The sequence below is a fragment of the Panthera tigris genome, chromosome X, assembly GCF_018350195.1.
Source record: "Panthera tigris isolate Pti1 chromosome X, P.tigris_Pti1_mat1.1, whole genome shotgun sequence".
NCBI lineage: Eukaryota > Metazoa > Chordata > Mammalia > Carnivora > Felidae > Panthera > Panthera tigris.
The window spans coordinates 56,100,317-56,116,527 of record NC_056677.1 but is presented as its reverse complement, the minus strand read 5'-3'; the positions used below and the strand labels follow the sequence as shown (position 1 = coordinate 56,116,527).

The 16,211-nt window shown below is 41.7% G+C and overlaps 1 long non-coding RNA gene across 1 annotated transcript in view; it reads left to right on the top strand.

The window, feature by feature from the left end:
- Nucleotides 1-16,211, top strand: part of LOC122235248 — a 29,817-nt gene that overhangs the window by 1,006 nt on the left and 12,600 nt on the right. The gene's annotated exons all lie outside the window — the stretch shown is intronic.

The following is a 16,211-nucleotide window of genomic DNA, read 5'->3' as shown; positions in this document are numbered from 1 at the left end:
CCTTCCCCTCCCCCATGGTCTTCAGTTAAGTTTCTCAGGATTCACATAAGAGTGAAAACAGATGGTATCTGTCTTTCTCTGTGTGACTTATTTCACTTATCCTAACACTCTCCAGTTCCATCCACGTTGCTACAAAAGGCCATATTTCATTCTTTCTCATTGCCATGTAGTATTCCATTGTGTATGTAAACCACAATTTCTGTATTCACTCATCAGTTGATGGACATTTAGGCTCTTTCCATAATTTGGCTATTGTTGAAAGTGCTGCTATAAACATTGGGGTACAAGTGCCCCTATGCATCAGCACTCCTGTACCCCTTGGGTAAATTCCTAGCGGTGCTATTGCTGGGTAATAGGGTAGATCTATTTTTAAATTTTTGAGGAACCTCCACACTGTTTTCCAGAGCGGCTGCACCAGTTTGCATTCCCACCAACAGTGCAAGAGGGTTCCTGTTTCTCCACATCCCTGCCAGCATCTATAGTCTCCTGATTTGTTCATTTTAGCCACTCTGACTGGCGTGAGGTGGTATCTGATTGTGGTTTTGCTTTTGAGAAAATTATTTCTTGGATTGAACTGAAGAACTATTTCCTTTTGGCTTTCCCCCATGAATATCTACCCTCTGTGGCCACACAGACACTGTTCGCTCCCTCTGCTCCCTCTGATCATGACAGCCCTTCAGAACTCTGAGAATAGATATCATGTTCTCTTGTTTCCTCTGTTCCATGAAGCTCCAGCTCCTTCATCAGCTTTTTATGGGACCTCGAATTTAGCCTCTCACCAGTCCTTCTGCACTGTATCATGAATTCTGCCTTCCTGTTCCATTATGCAGACCTCCTCAAAGAATCATCCATAACAACCCAGTCTTCCCACAGTGGATCCTGTGGGACTCCCACCTGAGCCTTTGCCATCTACCCGGCTTACCAACCTTTACCTATAAGCAAGGACCAGATCTTATCTAAAACCTGACCTGCCACATGCTTTTGTGCCTGCCTTTCCAAGCAAGAGCTGCACTTGGAACCCCTGGATTTGGAGGCTGGGAGCTCTTTCCCAGCACTTGCTTACTAGACTGGTTCTCCCAAAGCTTTGAGTCCAAGTCAATTGATGATGGCTGCTTTCCTGAAGCTGCCCCTCTAGCTTCTCCCTTTTCTTCTGACTCATCCGTCTTCATACTTCTCACTACTTCCACTAAATACTCTGTGTCTCATCCCCACACAGCTCCTCTCCCTCCCCCACTGGTGAGAGCAAGGCTCAAAGCACTCAGTTCTGGGGGCTCCCCCCATTCTCCCCATGAGGTCATAGCAAGCTTGATTGCATCCAGACGGTCTGCCACTGCTGCCTCTCAGCCCATAGCCCCTGGAGGAGCCCCAGCACCCTCTTGGCTTGGCTTATGCACTGGTCCAGATCCCAATTTCCTGCCATGACAATCAGAAGGAAGTGGCACCCTCCCAACCTGGAGAGTATGTCTCACTTCTCTACTTCCTGCCACCCCAAGATTGTGATGGATTCTTTCCCATCAGCCACGATCCCCTTAGAAGTAGATCTCCCTTTGCTGAAACCTCCTGATAGGGCAGGAGGGTGGAGTTAGGGGCAGGGGTGGGTGGTCAGTACAGGGGAGCAGACATGAGTTGAAGTTTCCTCAGGACCCTGTAGATCCAGGGACAAGGGAAGCTAGGGATAGCCAGAGCCAGACCTGAGAGCAAGATTGACCTCTACATCCAACTCATGGTGGTAAAAGGTCGGGGTCAAGTCTGGTGAGCATCTCTGTCCTCTCTGTCCCTCCTGTGGCAACTGAAGCCCTGCTTTCCATTCCAAAACTCAGGCTGCATGTGGCAAGCAGCTGGCTGGAGGTTTCTGTGTCTCACCAGCATCAGGCCTGAAAATGGATGAGCTTTTGTGTGCAGTTGAGGGAGGTGGGCCCTAGTTCTAGCCCCATGGATGGGCTGCCTTCCCTTCTATAGGGTGTCTCTGGACCAAAGCTAAAGGGACTGCAGGAACTTCTGGGTTTGGGGCCCAGTGATGATTCTTTAATTCTTATTTAGTATATCTTTGCTGACTTTTACTAGCAGCATCAGACTCTTCTGACTCCTCCCTGGAAGACCAAGCAGGGAGTACAGGGCCCTAGGTAGTTGCTTCCCTAGCCCAGATAAGGTCTCCAGAAAGCTTCCCAGCTTTCTCCCAATATCAGCTTTGTCCCAAAATAAGAATAAAAATGATAATAATGATAAGATATTCTGCCTAATGAAGAATACCAATAAGGTAGGTATTATTATTCAATGCATTTTACAGATGAACAAATTAAGGCTCAGAGAGGAAAGTTACTTCTCACAGATGTAGGAAGTAGTGATGATAAGATTTAAATACAAATTTGTGACTCCCGGAAGTTGTTCTTATTCCGTTATTTCCAGCCTTTCTGCATTCACAGTTCTCCTTGCCCCACTTCCCACTTCTTCATCTTCTTTTCCTCTTTCCCCTCCTCTTTCCTGCTTCTCACACCCATCCCAGTCTCTGCTTTGTGTCCTCCCTCCATCTCCCCCCACAGGCCCCCACCCCAATCTGCATGTAAGCCAGCCAGCGGCCAGCTCACCCCCCCTTGGCTGAAACGTGGAGCTCAGTTTCTCCAGACACACGTTTTTACCAGACCAGATAAGGTTTCACCATTGGGGCAGTGAGCAATTTATTTCTGAGTCTGAAGTGGGGAAGGGAGGAGGGAAGTCCTAGAATTTAGCCTGCTGAAGCAAAAAGAAACTAGGAAGCGTGTGTCTGGTGTGTGTGTGTGTGTGTGTGTGTGTGTGTGTAGGAATGGGGGGAGGGAGAACCAGACCTGAGGATACTGGAAAGCAATGGAAGCTTGCTGGCTCCTCTTCACTCCTAAGCAGAGAAACACAAAGGGAATGGAATGTAGCAGAATTTAGGGCAGACACGCTGGGATATCCCTACCTTTTCAACGATTGCAGTCCAGCTACCATGCTCATCACTGCTGAAAAATGCTCTCATAAAAGTTGTCAAGGACCTTCTAATCACCAAATCTGCTGAACACTTTCCCTTACTTATAGTTGACTTCACCACATTTGACACAGTTAATTACCCTTTCCTTTTGGCAATACTCTCTTTTCTTGGCTTTTCTGCCCTTGTACTCTCTAAACTTACTTCCTGCCTCTCTGATCCAATCCTGCTCAGTCGCCTTGACAGAATTTACCCTGCTTTACTCATTCCTCAAAGTTTCCCCAGACCCTAACACTAGCCTTCTTTTTTCTTTTTAATGTCATGCTTTTGCTCTAGGCCAGCTTATCCACTCCCATGGCTTCAGCGACTCTTTGCCTGTATCTCTCATATATCTAGGTTTGGAGTGGAGCCTCAGGATCTGCCACTACTTGACCACTATCTCACTCTGGATGGTTCATGAACACTTCAAATTCCACATGGCTAATCTATAACTCAATTTGTCTCCAAACTATTTCTTCTCTTGTGATTTCTGTGCCAGTAACAGGCATCACCAGCCGCCCAATTGTGCCAGCTAGAATCTGCTTTCATATCCCCCTCTCTGCCATGTCGACAACTAATCAACCACCTAGTCTCATTGCTCCTACATACTAAATAGACCAGAAAAACCCACTTCTCTTCATATTCACACCCTGGTCCAAGCCTCCATTATCTCTCATCCGGACTACATCAACAGCCTTCTCAAATGTCTCCTTGCTTCCATTCTTGCTTTTCTATAATCCAGTATCCACCCAGTGGCCAGAATGATCTTATAAATTGCAGACAGATCATCTCCTTTCCCCTGTTTAACAACTTTCACTGTCTCCCCAGCAGCCTCTTGACCTCTATTCCCACCTCCCTCCCAAGTAGCCATTCCACATTCTAGACTCCAACAATACTGAGCTTCTTTCTGCCCCTTCAGTAGCAAGCATCAGGTTCTTCTCAATGAGGCTGAAGCTGTAACTGAAGTGAGTACCAGCAGGGAAGAGTGACATCTAGCTATGGACATGTTGGAGCTGGACTCAAAGATGAGGCCTCTTAAGTGTCATTGGCTCATTCCTGAGTTCTTCAAGGTCTGAGCAGACAAGGAGTTCCTGCTGGGGCCTGAAGGAAGCCAAAGATGTCACTTCCTTTTTGGGGGAGAGAAGTGGCAGGACCCAGGGTTTCCTCCAGCTTCTCAGGGTCCCAGATGATCTTGCACAAATCTAGCCCCCCCAATACCAGCTGCTACAGAGATCACAGCCTGAGACTGGAAAAAAACAAATGAAGTAGATGGTTCCTTTGTAGAGAGCTGAGGAAGGCAGGCTGTGCCAAGTAGAGCAGGCCCTCAGTCAGGAGAGGCTCTGAAGGGAGGGGCTGGGGCAGGGGAGGCAGAGGGAGAAACAGAGAAAGTTGGGAAATATGAGAAAGACAGAGAAAGAGAGGGAAAGAGAGATAGAGACACCGATTGGGACCAAAGGAAAGAAGACAGAAACTGAAAAGCATAACAGAACCAAGAGTTGGAGAGAACTAGGAGGAGGTAAATATACAGAGAAAGATACAAGGAGATTGAAAGAGAAAAATAAAGAGGCATAAAAGGACAGGGACTGATAGAGAGAGAGAGAGAGAGAGAGAGATAAAGAATGGGAAATGAGAGGCTGAGTGCAAAACCCGTGAATAATAATAGATGGGCTCATATAGGAAAGTAAATACCTAAGTCAACAGAATTTGCTGGAAGGGTCCCCAGCTTGGACACCCCCCCACTTAATGCCAGGGGCCAAGCAATTGGCCTTGCCCATCCATGCTCAGGCAGCTCTTACTATTAGAAATTTCTTCCTTATTGTCAAATCAGGAGGGTAGGGCTGGACATGATGGGAACAGAGGGCAAACTATCTGGGCTGGGTTCAATCTGAGACATCCAAAGTAAGGAAAGTATAGGGTCAAATCCATCTGGGAGAATGAGTTCTGCCTTGAGGTGAAAGGGAATGTCAGGGGCAGTTGTAGAGCTGGAGTACAGGCCAGAGGTCTAGATGGGGTCAGGGGTGGAGGACAGGTGGAGTTAAACAGGGCTTCTAAGCAGTTGCTGAGAACAGCCTGAGGGTGTACATAGCTCAGCCTCCACAGTGCAGTGCATGAGTGAGGTTAGGGATGCTGGTTGCAATGGCTTCAAACAGCTGTGTATTGAACCAAATACTGCCTACTTTGTCCATTGGTTAGAACAGCAGGATGTGGAGAATGTTAGATTTAATGTTGGATGACCTGGCTTTGAAAGGCAGCCCCATCACTTCATAGCTGTATAGACCTGGGCTTTAGTTTCCCCATCTATAAAATGGGGACAATACTCCTTACCTCAAATTGTTGTTGGGATGATTCCATATAATAATAGACTAAAAATACTAGCAAGGGCCTGGTTGAGCTTTACTGCTTGGACCATACAGAACACATCGACTTCCTCTGCCTCATGATGGCCCCTCAAAGGGCTAAGCACACTTCTCTGGCCTTTTCAGTCTTCTCTTCTCCAGTTCCTTCAGTCATTCCTCAGAGGACATGTTGTCTCTTGACCTATGCATCTAATGGAAGAAGGTATTGCCAGGAAAATGTTGGGAGATGGGTAGTGGAAGAATTTGGGTAGGCAAAAGCACCAAATTTCAGAGAGCTTTTTAAAAACCCTATCCCCAAAAGAGACCATTTGGTCCAAACCACTTTCCTTTTGCTAAATTAAAATCTCCAAGAAAGCCATAAGGAAAACCTCATAGGGTAGGCCCTCCCCAAGCAGGCAGTTTATGGGGTAGAGTGTGAGGGGCCTAAGCTATACTTACTGACCCATTCTCAAGAAAGAGCCACAGGGCAGGGCACTCCCAAGAAAACCCCCATAGATGTGGAGCAACACTGCTTGGGAATTAGATCCCAAACGTAGCCCCATGGGATGCCAGGCCAGAAGGCATCTTTAGACAGATGGGCAGTGTTGGGAATGATGAAGGATGAGGTAGGGTCGGAGGGGGGAGGAGGCTCAGCTCTGAGCTCAGGACCAGATTCTGGGACCTGCCAACAAAATGAGCCAGGAGCACAGAATGTTGACCTAGAAATGGCAAAACCAGGGCTCTCAAAGGAGGTGATGGTGGAGGAGTAGGAATGGACTATTTTGCAGCATTAATTTTGCAATCTCACCAACACCTTTGATGTGCCCTCGTAGTGCCACTCTCCTTGCCAAGGTCCTTTTCATGTTTCAGCATGAGGAGCTCAAATTTTTCTGGAAGCTGGGGCCTAAAGGGAAGGGAAGAAAGGAGCTGAGTGGGGGAGCTGTTCTGTCTGAAGGGGCGGAGGGAGGCAGTGGGGAGAAAAGCAGGCTGGTGAAGCCCTCCCCCCAGCAGGCACTTCAATAATCTGATTTCCATAAAGAGAACTTTCCCGGCCATAAAGATTTTATTGAAACTCCCAGCAGTCTGATAAAAGCATAATTCCACTGACCACAATCTACCTAGGAATAGCTCCAGGATATTAGTCTGAAACTCAGCAAAGCTATCCCTTCTGGAAGGCTGCTCCACTACCCTTCCCCCTTTCCCTTCTCCTCCCACATGTGGGAGGGGCTTTCCTTTGGCTTAACTGTGGACCGTCCACAGTCCATGGGGAAAATGTCTGTCCAACCCTGAAAATAAGCCCAGCTCAACAGGCTTAGACAGAGAGAAAGGAGGCCCTGAGCCAGGTAGTGCAGGAGTACTCTGACACTCCTCTCACAGCTCTAGGCTTGCCATGGCCTGTTCTAGACCTGCTGTTCCTCCAGAGTACATAAGAACTTAAAAAGGTGCCTTCATTTCTGAAACCCTGATTGAAACCCAGTCTAGAGTTGGAGTCCCCAGAGAGCTAGCTGGAGACAGAACTTAAAAGAAAAACTCCAGACCTGGATCTGAAGCTTTGCTCTGTTGCCTACTGACTATGTAATCTTAGGCAAGTCACTTCTCTTCTCTGAGCTTCAGTTTCCCTATCTGTAAAATGGGGAAAAAGAATACTTATTCAAAGTGTTAAGGATAATGACAGAATATGAGACGTCCTATATAAAATGCTTAGTGTGATGCCTGGCATAAAGTAGGCATTCAATATGCTACTCTTCACCACCTTATTTCCCCCTACCCCATAAGACCCCTACCTTCTCTTCATAACCCTAGTTGCTTACCTATCTTCTTCAACCATAGTCGTTCCTACACCTCCAAGAAAGAGCCACAAGGTAGGGCATTCCCAAGAGACCCCCCCCCCCCCGCCAAAAGTGGAGCAACATTGTCTTGGGGTCAAACCCAACCCTAGCCCAGGAAGATACAGAATGGAAAGGCTAAGTAGACAGATGGGTAGGGCAGGGGATGGTGAGGGACAGGGTGGAAGTGGGGTTGGAAGTCAGCTTTGTGCTTTCTTGTAGGAAGGAAAGTGCTTTCTTATAGTAGAGGATAGGTCCCAAGAAAACAGCCCATGGAAGCCTCCCTAATTCTATGGGTTAAATTGTTATTTTCTGACTAAACTAACTCCCTTTGTGGCTTTGGGAATGTCCTTTTCTTTCTCTGAGTCTCAGTCACACTACCTGTCAAATGAGAGTGGCATTGAGATGAATTAGTCTAAATAACTTCCTGACTGACTCTACACAACTAAAAAGATGTCCAAAATTCTGATTATTTGGGACAATATATTTATTTATTTAGTCAACAAATATTTATTGAGTATCTACTATACATTAGGAATTGTTCTAAGTGCTGGGAATAAAGCATTTGGAAAAATAGACAAAAGTTGTTGCTTCATAGAGCTCAATGAAATCAATAAATAGAATCAATCAATAAAATATGTTGTATGCACTGGTGTTAAGTCCAAGGAGAAAAATAAAAGTAGGAAAGAGGGGTAGGGAATGTTGGAGAAGGTCAGTGGCTAAAAGCTTTAAAAAATAGTTAGGAAAGATGTCACCAAGGAAGCAGTATTTGATTAAAGATCTGAAGTGGATATAGGAGCACACTGTGCAGGTTCCTGGGAGATGAATATTCCAGGAAGAATGAACAGCCTGTGCAAATGTCCTGAGGTAAAAGTATGACTGGCTCTTAGAAGAACAGCCAGGAGATCAGTATGCTTGAGAAGAGGGAGAGAGTTGTAAGAGATGAAGTCAGAGATTTAACATGAGCCAGTTTGTGAATGGTCTTATAGGCCATTACAAGGATTTCAAATTTGTTCTGAGAGAAATGGGGATCTTGCGGGAAGGCTTTTCAGCAGAAGAGGGACATGGTCCAGCTTCTGCTTTAACAGGATCCCTCTGGCTTCAGTTTAGAGAATAGACTGATGGTGAGAGGAGACCCTGAGTAGAAGTAGCAAGACCAATCAAGAAACAACTGCAATAATCCAGGCAAGAGGTGACGGTGAAATAGGCTGCAGTTGAGTCTTAGGAAGAGAAATCGGCAAGGAAGTCAGTGGAGTAGCTACCAGAAAGGGGGAAGTTGTCATGGAGCTGTGTGTCAGAGAAGAGGACCAAGAAAGGATCAGAACTGCCCTGCCCTGCCCCAGATCATGCACAGATGACCTCACTGATTGGTGGGCCTGGAGATACTATCTTCTGAGGAGGACAGAGTCAGTTTACTCAAGTATTTACAGGGTGTTTATGTGACCTGTTCTATACATGTCTCATCCTTGGTTAGGGCAGGAGTGGGAGGAGTGACAGCCCTGCCCATCAGAGAGTCCCCCTGAGGGTGGGGATCAGAACGATTTCCATGCTCTCCAGAGTGATGTGTAATTAACACCCCTTGGTTTACACTACCTGTATCTAACTGCTGCCTCTCTGGACTGCCCAAAGGGTATCCAATGTAAAAATGGCTAGTTGTAAATATGTCTTAGCAGTTAGCAAAAGAAGGTGAAATAGGATACCCAATAAAATAGTATAGAGATAAGAAGCAGACATATTGGTACTGGACAGAGGGCAAGAAAACAAGGGGGGAAATTTCAACATTGAGTCCCAAAAAAGGCTTAATTAGAGTGAACCCAGGGGCAGTTAGCATTCTGTTGGAGGTACTAACAGGGGTAAGGGTGCTATGAGAAGGCTCCCCTGAGGTGGTTGGGAAAGACAACTTAAAGAATGAGTATGGTCCATGTATGTAGCACAAAGAGGCCAAAGTCTCCCTTGTCCCAGCTCTGCCACTGATTTGTTATGTGACAGTGGTAAGGTTCCTAGCCCTCTCTAAGCACCAATTTTCTAGGCTGAGCAGTCAAAGATTTGGATGAAATTATCTCTATTTTTAAAAATTTTTAATGTTTATTTTTGAGAGACAGAGAGAGACAGAACACAAGTGGAAGAGGGGCAGTGCAATCCAAAGCAGGCTCCAGGCTCTGAGCTGTCAGCACAGATCCTGATTCAGGGCTTGAACCCATGGGCTGCGAGATCATGACTTGAGATGAAGTCAGATACTTAACCAATTGAGCCACCCAAGTGCCCCAGATGAAATGATCTCTTGGGTAAGTCTCAGCAAAGAAGTTGTAGGTTGAGAGACTCTAAAACTGGACTTGAGGGTTGGTATCCCAGTACTCTGTACAGACCCCAGCACAGAGCTGGTCCTCAGCCACTGCTTGTTGAGTGGTTTTTCGGGTCTGTGGGATGATGCCTGAGATGGAAAGATCTCTCTAGAGACTTCCTAGTCTCAGTCTCTACTATTCCTCCTAGGGGATATGTTTATTGGGTTTTGCCTGATTAGTACTTATCATTCAACTCTTGTTAAGATAATCTATATATTCTTTAAAGAACTACCTTTCTCCCATGCTTAATCTGTGGTTCAGTTAGGGAATGACACCACTCCTGGCTCAAGGGAAGAGCACATGATTCAGGCCTGGCTCCAAACTCCCCTGGCCACAAAAATTAATTTAGAGATGGGCACAATGAGACTTAGTTCTGGGACTTTTGACAGAATTGTTGGGAAGAGATAATTTCTCTTTACATTGAATTTGGAGCTTTGAGGATGTTAACTTGAAACTGTTCGCTGCCATCTTGTAATCATAAAAGGAGAATGTACCAAAGAATTGCACCAATACATAAGAGAGCAGAACTGAGAGGAAAGCAGAAGAATGAGTCTTAATGATTGAAAGAAGCTTTACATTCTGCTGTGTCTACACCCACACCTACTGATAAGCTTATCTATTTTGTAAGCTGATTAACATTTTTCTTTTTAAAAAAACACTGAATCCTGATTGAGTTGGGTTTTATTTATTTGCAAAAGGAAGAATCCTGAATAATATACACCTTCCTCACCTTCCATATAGTCCAGTCACTAAGGTCCACTTGTCAGTTTGAAATAAGCCACAAACTTTCATATATCCATCTTTTGAACATACAGTTTCTTATGTTTAGAGCTTTCTCCCTGCTTTGTTCAAAGATGTCTGTCTATCCTACGAGAGTCAACCAGAGCAGGTCATCTAGAATGATAGAGTTAGGACTTCTGAAAATCTTCTCCTTCTTAAAAGCAATAAGAACTCTAATGTAAATGGTCAAAATCAATTTTTCTAGGACTCTAGAAGCTAACCAAAATTTGCTACAATCTAAGGGGCATGATTTCAAAAAAAAATCTGTTGATTGTTGGTAAGAACAGCAAGTTTTGCAAGGTTTGGACTTGCCCTACTTCCATCTATTTCTTCCCAGAAGCATGATGGCCTTGAAAACCAGCAGCCTAGCAGCAACCAGAGGGGGCAGACCAGGTTTGGAGATCCTCAAAAAGCCCAATTCCCAGAGAATTGTCATTACTGGAACTGTCTAGCTGCTCCTTGGAAAAGCATCTTTCACAGAGCTGTTATTTGACCTGGCTCAGAGTTCACTCAGTGGGGAAAGTCCTATTCCCTGAGCATTTGTTGAAAACAATCAGTAACAATTGTTTAATATCACAGCAGCAGTACCAATTGGAGAAAATAAGGGACTATCTGGTTAAAGAACTTAAAAGGAAAATCTGGGGAATGAGAAGTTCATGCAGGCTTTGAAATGCTCTGACATATCATATTCCTGGGATCTAGGAAGCTACTTGCATATGCATGCATCAAATACACCTGAAAAGCCCTATATTTTCACCTCTATCTGACATTGGGGCTTGCTAGAATGGCTAAGGTAGAATTGTAAACTGACGGAGCATTGAAGTAGTGCCCCAACACACACACACACACACACACACACACACACACACAGCCTTTTATCAGAAAGTGTAGGTTTATTGATTGATTTAAGGAAATCTCTGTCCAATTATGAGCTGACCACTAAGCTAACCAAGCATACATTTCAATAGCCACATATAACAGAGAATACATTTTATAGAAGTAGTTAAGAAAAGTCACTGAATAGAAAAACAACACTAACTAAAGCAAGCAATAACAAAAATAGAACCTGGGGAGGGGAAGAAACTAATGTTTAGAGTTGTCATATTATATTCTTTTATTATTTTTTAAAATTTTTTAGCGTTTATTTATTTTTGAGAGATAAAGAGAGTGCAAGCAGGGGAAGGGCAGATAGAGAGGGAGACAGAATCTGAAGCAGGCTCCAGGCTCCGAGCTCCAAGCGAGCTGTCAGCACATAGCCAGACACGGGGCTCAAACTCACGAACCATGAGATCATGACCTGACCTGAAGTCAGATGCTTAACCAACTGAGCCACCCAGGCGCCCCATATTATATTCTTTTAAATGATCAGTTTTCAACAAAAAAATATGAGGCATGCAAAGAAAGTATGGTCCGTACACAAGAAAAAAAATCAATAAAAGCTGTCCCTGAGGAAGCACAGAGATGGAACTTACTAAACAAATACTTTAAATCAACTATTACAAATATGTTCATAAAAAATCAACTATTGTAATGCATCACATTACAATAAGAGTAAAAAATATGATTATATCAGTAGATGGGGGAAAATGCACATTACCAATTCTTGATAAAAATTCTCTTGATAAAGAACATCTAAAAAACTTAGGTAACATCATAATTGATGGTGAGAAACTAGGTGCTTTCCCACTAACATCAGAAACAAAGATGCCTGCTATCATCACTTCTAGTCACTAGAGGGCTTAGCTAATGCAAAAAGACAAAAAAGGTATACATATTGGAAAGGAAGAAATAAAAATATCTTTGATTCACAGATGACATGGCTGTCTATGTAAAAAATCAACAAAAACTCCTGAAACAAATAAGCAATTATAACAAGGTTGCTGAGTAGGTTGGTCAAAGATATGATTTTTTAAATATTTATTTGTTTTTGAGAGAGAGACAAGAGTACGAGCAGGGTAAGGGCAAAGAGAGAGTGAGACATAGAATTTGAAGCAGGCTCTGAGCTCCGAGCTCCGAACTCCTAGCTCGAGCTGTCAGCATGGAGTTGTTAGCACAGAGCCCAACTCAGGACTCAAACTCATAAACTGTGAGATCATGACCTGAGCCAAAGTCAGATACCTAACTGATGGAGCCACCCAGATGCCCCAAATATATGATTTTTTTTTTAACAGAGGAAACCATGTCTAAGCAATTAAAGGTCATCTAAATTGGAAACGGAAAAGTTAAATTATTTCTGTTCTTAAATGATGATCTTATAGGTAGAAAACCCTAAGGATTCCACAAAATACTGTTAGAAATAATAAATTCAGCAAAGTTTCAGGATATAAGCTCAATATAAAACGATCAATTAAGTGTCTATACTTTAATAATGAATAATTAAAAAAGAAAATTAAGAGAACAACTCAAATTACAATGGCTTCAAAAAGGATAAAATACCTACAAATAACTTAACAAAAGGGCCAAAAGACTTGTACATTGAAAACTATAAAATACTGCTGAAGTAAATGAAAGAAGACACATAAAGTGAAAAGATACCCCATGTTCATAGATTAAAAGACATAATATCACTAAGATGACAATATTCTAAGAGATCTACAGATTTAATGCAATCCCTATCAAAATCCTAACAGTATTTTTTGTGCAGGAATAGGAAAATCATTTTAAAATTCATATTCAATCTTAAGGGAGCCTGAACACTCTTCAGGAAGAACACAGTTGGAGTACTTACACTTTCTGATTCCATAACTTACTACAAAGCTACAGCAACCAAAACAGAAGGATACTGGCATAAGGACAAACATATAGACCAATGGGATAGAATAGAAAGCCCTGAAATAAACCTTTGTGTATAGGGACAGATAATTTTTGACAGGATACAAAAACCATTCAATAGGGAAAGGACAGTCTTTTCAATAAACAGTGTTGAAAAGACTGGATATCCACATGCCAAAGTATGAAGGTGGACCCTTCCCTAACACCATACACAAAAATTAACTCAAAATTGATGAAATACCTAACAGACATCTATACAGAATGCTCTATTCAACAACAGCTGCATATATGTTCTTCTTAAATGCACATGGAACATTATCCAGGGTAGAACACATGTTAGGACATAAAACAAGCCTCAGTAAATTTAAAAGGATTAAAATAATACAAAATGTGTCCTCTACTCAAAATTAAAATAAATTAAAAGTCAGTGAAACAAGAAAATTTGGGAAATTTGCAAATATGTGGAAATTAAACAGTGCAGTCTTAAATAATGGGTTAAGGAAGGAATAACAAGGGAAATAAGAAAACACATTGAGATGAATGAAAACTGAAACAAAACATACCAAAACTTATGGGGTTCAGCTAAAGCAATACTCAAAGGGATATTTTATAGCTATAAATGCCTATATTTTGAAAAGAATGAAGATTTCAAACAATAACCGAAACTTCCACCTTAAAAAAAAAAAATAGAAAAAGTAGAGCAAACTAATGCTCCAGCAGGGGAAGAAGGGAAATAATAAAGACTAGAGCAGAAATTAACCAAATAAAGAATAGAAAAACAATAGAGAAAGTCAACAAAATCAAGAATTGGTCCTTTAAAAATATCAACAGAATTGACAAATCATTAAATAGGCTGATCAAGAAAAAAAAAGAATAAACTCAAATCACTAAAATGAGAAATGAAAGTAGGGCAGAAATAAAAAGGACTCTAAATACTATGAAGAATTGCATGCCAATAAATGAAATAAACAGATTTCCAGAGAGAAACCATCGAAATTGATGCAAGAAAAATAAAAAACATTTGAATAGACTGTAACAAGTAGACAGATTGAACTTGTCATTTTTTTTTAGATCCCACAGAGAAACATACCTCAACATAATAAAGGCCATCTATGAAAAACCCACAGCTAACATCATCTTCAATGGGGAACAACTGAAAGCTTTTCCTCTATGGTCAGGAACAAGACACGATGTCCACTCTCACCACTTTTATTCAACACAGTACTGGAAGTCCTAGCCACAGCAACCTGACAACAGAAAGAAATAAAAGGCATTTAAATCAGTAAGGAAGAACTAAAACTATTTGCAGATGACATGGTATTCTATATAGAAAACCTGAAAGATTCCACCAAAAAAAAACTGCTTAAAAAGATATATGAATTTAGTAAAGTTGCAGGATAAAAAAAATCAATGTACAGAAATCTGTTACATTTCTATACACCAATAATAAAGCAGCAGAAAGATAAATTAAGAAAACAATTCCATTTATAATTACACCAAAAATAATAACATACTTAGGAATAAATCTAACCAAAGAGGTGAAAGACCTGTACTGTGAAAACTGTAAGACACTGGTGAAAAAAAATTGAAGATGACACAAATAAATGGAAAGATATTCCATGCTCATGGATTGGAAGATCAAATATTGTTAACATGTCTATACTCCCCGAAGCAATCTACACATTCAGTGCAATCCCTATCAAAACAGCAACAGCATTTTTCACAGAACTAAAACAAACAATCTTAAAATTTGTATAGAATCACAGAAGACCCTGAAGAGCCAAAGCAATCTTGAAAAAGAAAAAGCAAAGCTGGCAGCATCACAATTCTGGACTTAAAGTTACATTACAAAGTTATATTGATCAAAACAGTATTGTACTGGCACAAAAATAGACACATAGATCAATGGAACAGAATAAGAAAATCCAGAAATTAACCATAATTATATGGTCAGTTACTCTTCAACAAAGCAGGAAAGAATATCCAATGGCAAGAAGACATTCTTTTCAACAAATGGTGTTGGAAAACTGGAGAGCAACATGAAAAAGAATGAAACTGGATCACTTTCTTATACCATACACAAAAATAAATTCAAAATGGATTAAGACTTAAATGTGAGGCCTGAAACCATAAAAATCCTTGGAGAGAGCACAGACAGTAACTTCTCTGACATTAGCCATAGCACACTTTTTTCTATATAGGTCCTCTGAGGCAAGGAAAACAAAAGCAACAATAAACTATTGAGACTACATCAAAATCAAAACCTTTTGCACAAAGACGGAAACAATCAACAAAACTCAAAAGCAGTCTATGGAATTGGAGAAGATATTTGCAAATGATGTATCCATCCAATAAAGGATTAGTATCCAAAATATATAAAGAACTTATGCAACTCAACACCCTCAAAAAACAAATAGTTCAATTAAAAATGGGCAGAAGACATGAATAGATTTTTTTCCAAAGAAGACTTACAGATGGCCAACAGACACATGAAAAGATGCTCCACATCACCCACCATCAGGGAAATACAAATCAAAACTACAATGAGATATCACCTCACACTTGTCAGAGCAGCTAAAAGCAACAACACAAGAAACAAGTGTTGGCAAGGATGTGGAGAAAGGGGAACCCTCTTGCACTGCTGGTGGGAATGTGAACTGGTGCAGCCACTGTGGAAACCAGTATGGAGATTCCTCACAAAGTTAGATAATGAACTACCCTATGATCCAGGAATGGCACTACTGGATAATTTCCCAAAGAATACAAAACACTACTTCAAAGGGATACATACAGCCCTATGTTAATAGCAGCATTATTTACCACAGCCATATTATGGAAACAGCCCAAGTATCCCTCAATAGATGAGTGGATAAAGAAGATGATTATATATATATATATATATATATATATATATATACACACACACACACACACACACAATGGAATATTATTCAGCCATAAAAAGAATGAAATCTTGTCATTTGTAGTGATATAGATGGAACTAGAAAGTATAAAGCTAAGTGAAATAAGTTAGTCAGAGAAAGACCAATACCATATTATTTCATCATATGTGGAATTTAAGAAACAAACAAAAAAAATGAGCGAAGGGCAAAAATAAGAGAAGAAGAGAGAAAGGGAAAAAGAGAGAAGCAAACCAAAAATCAGACTCTTA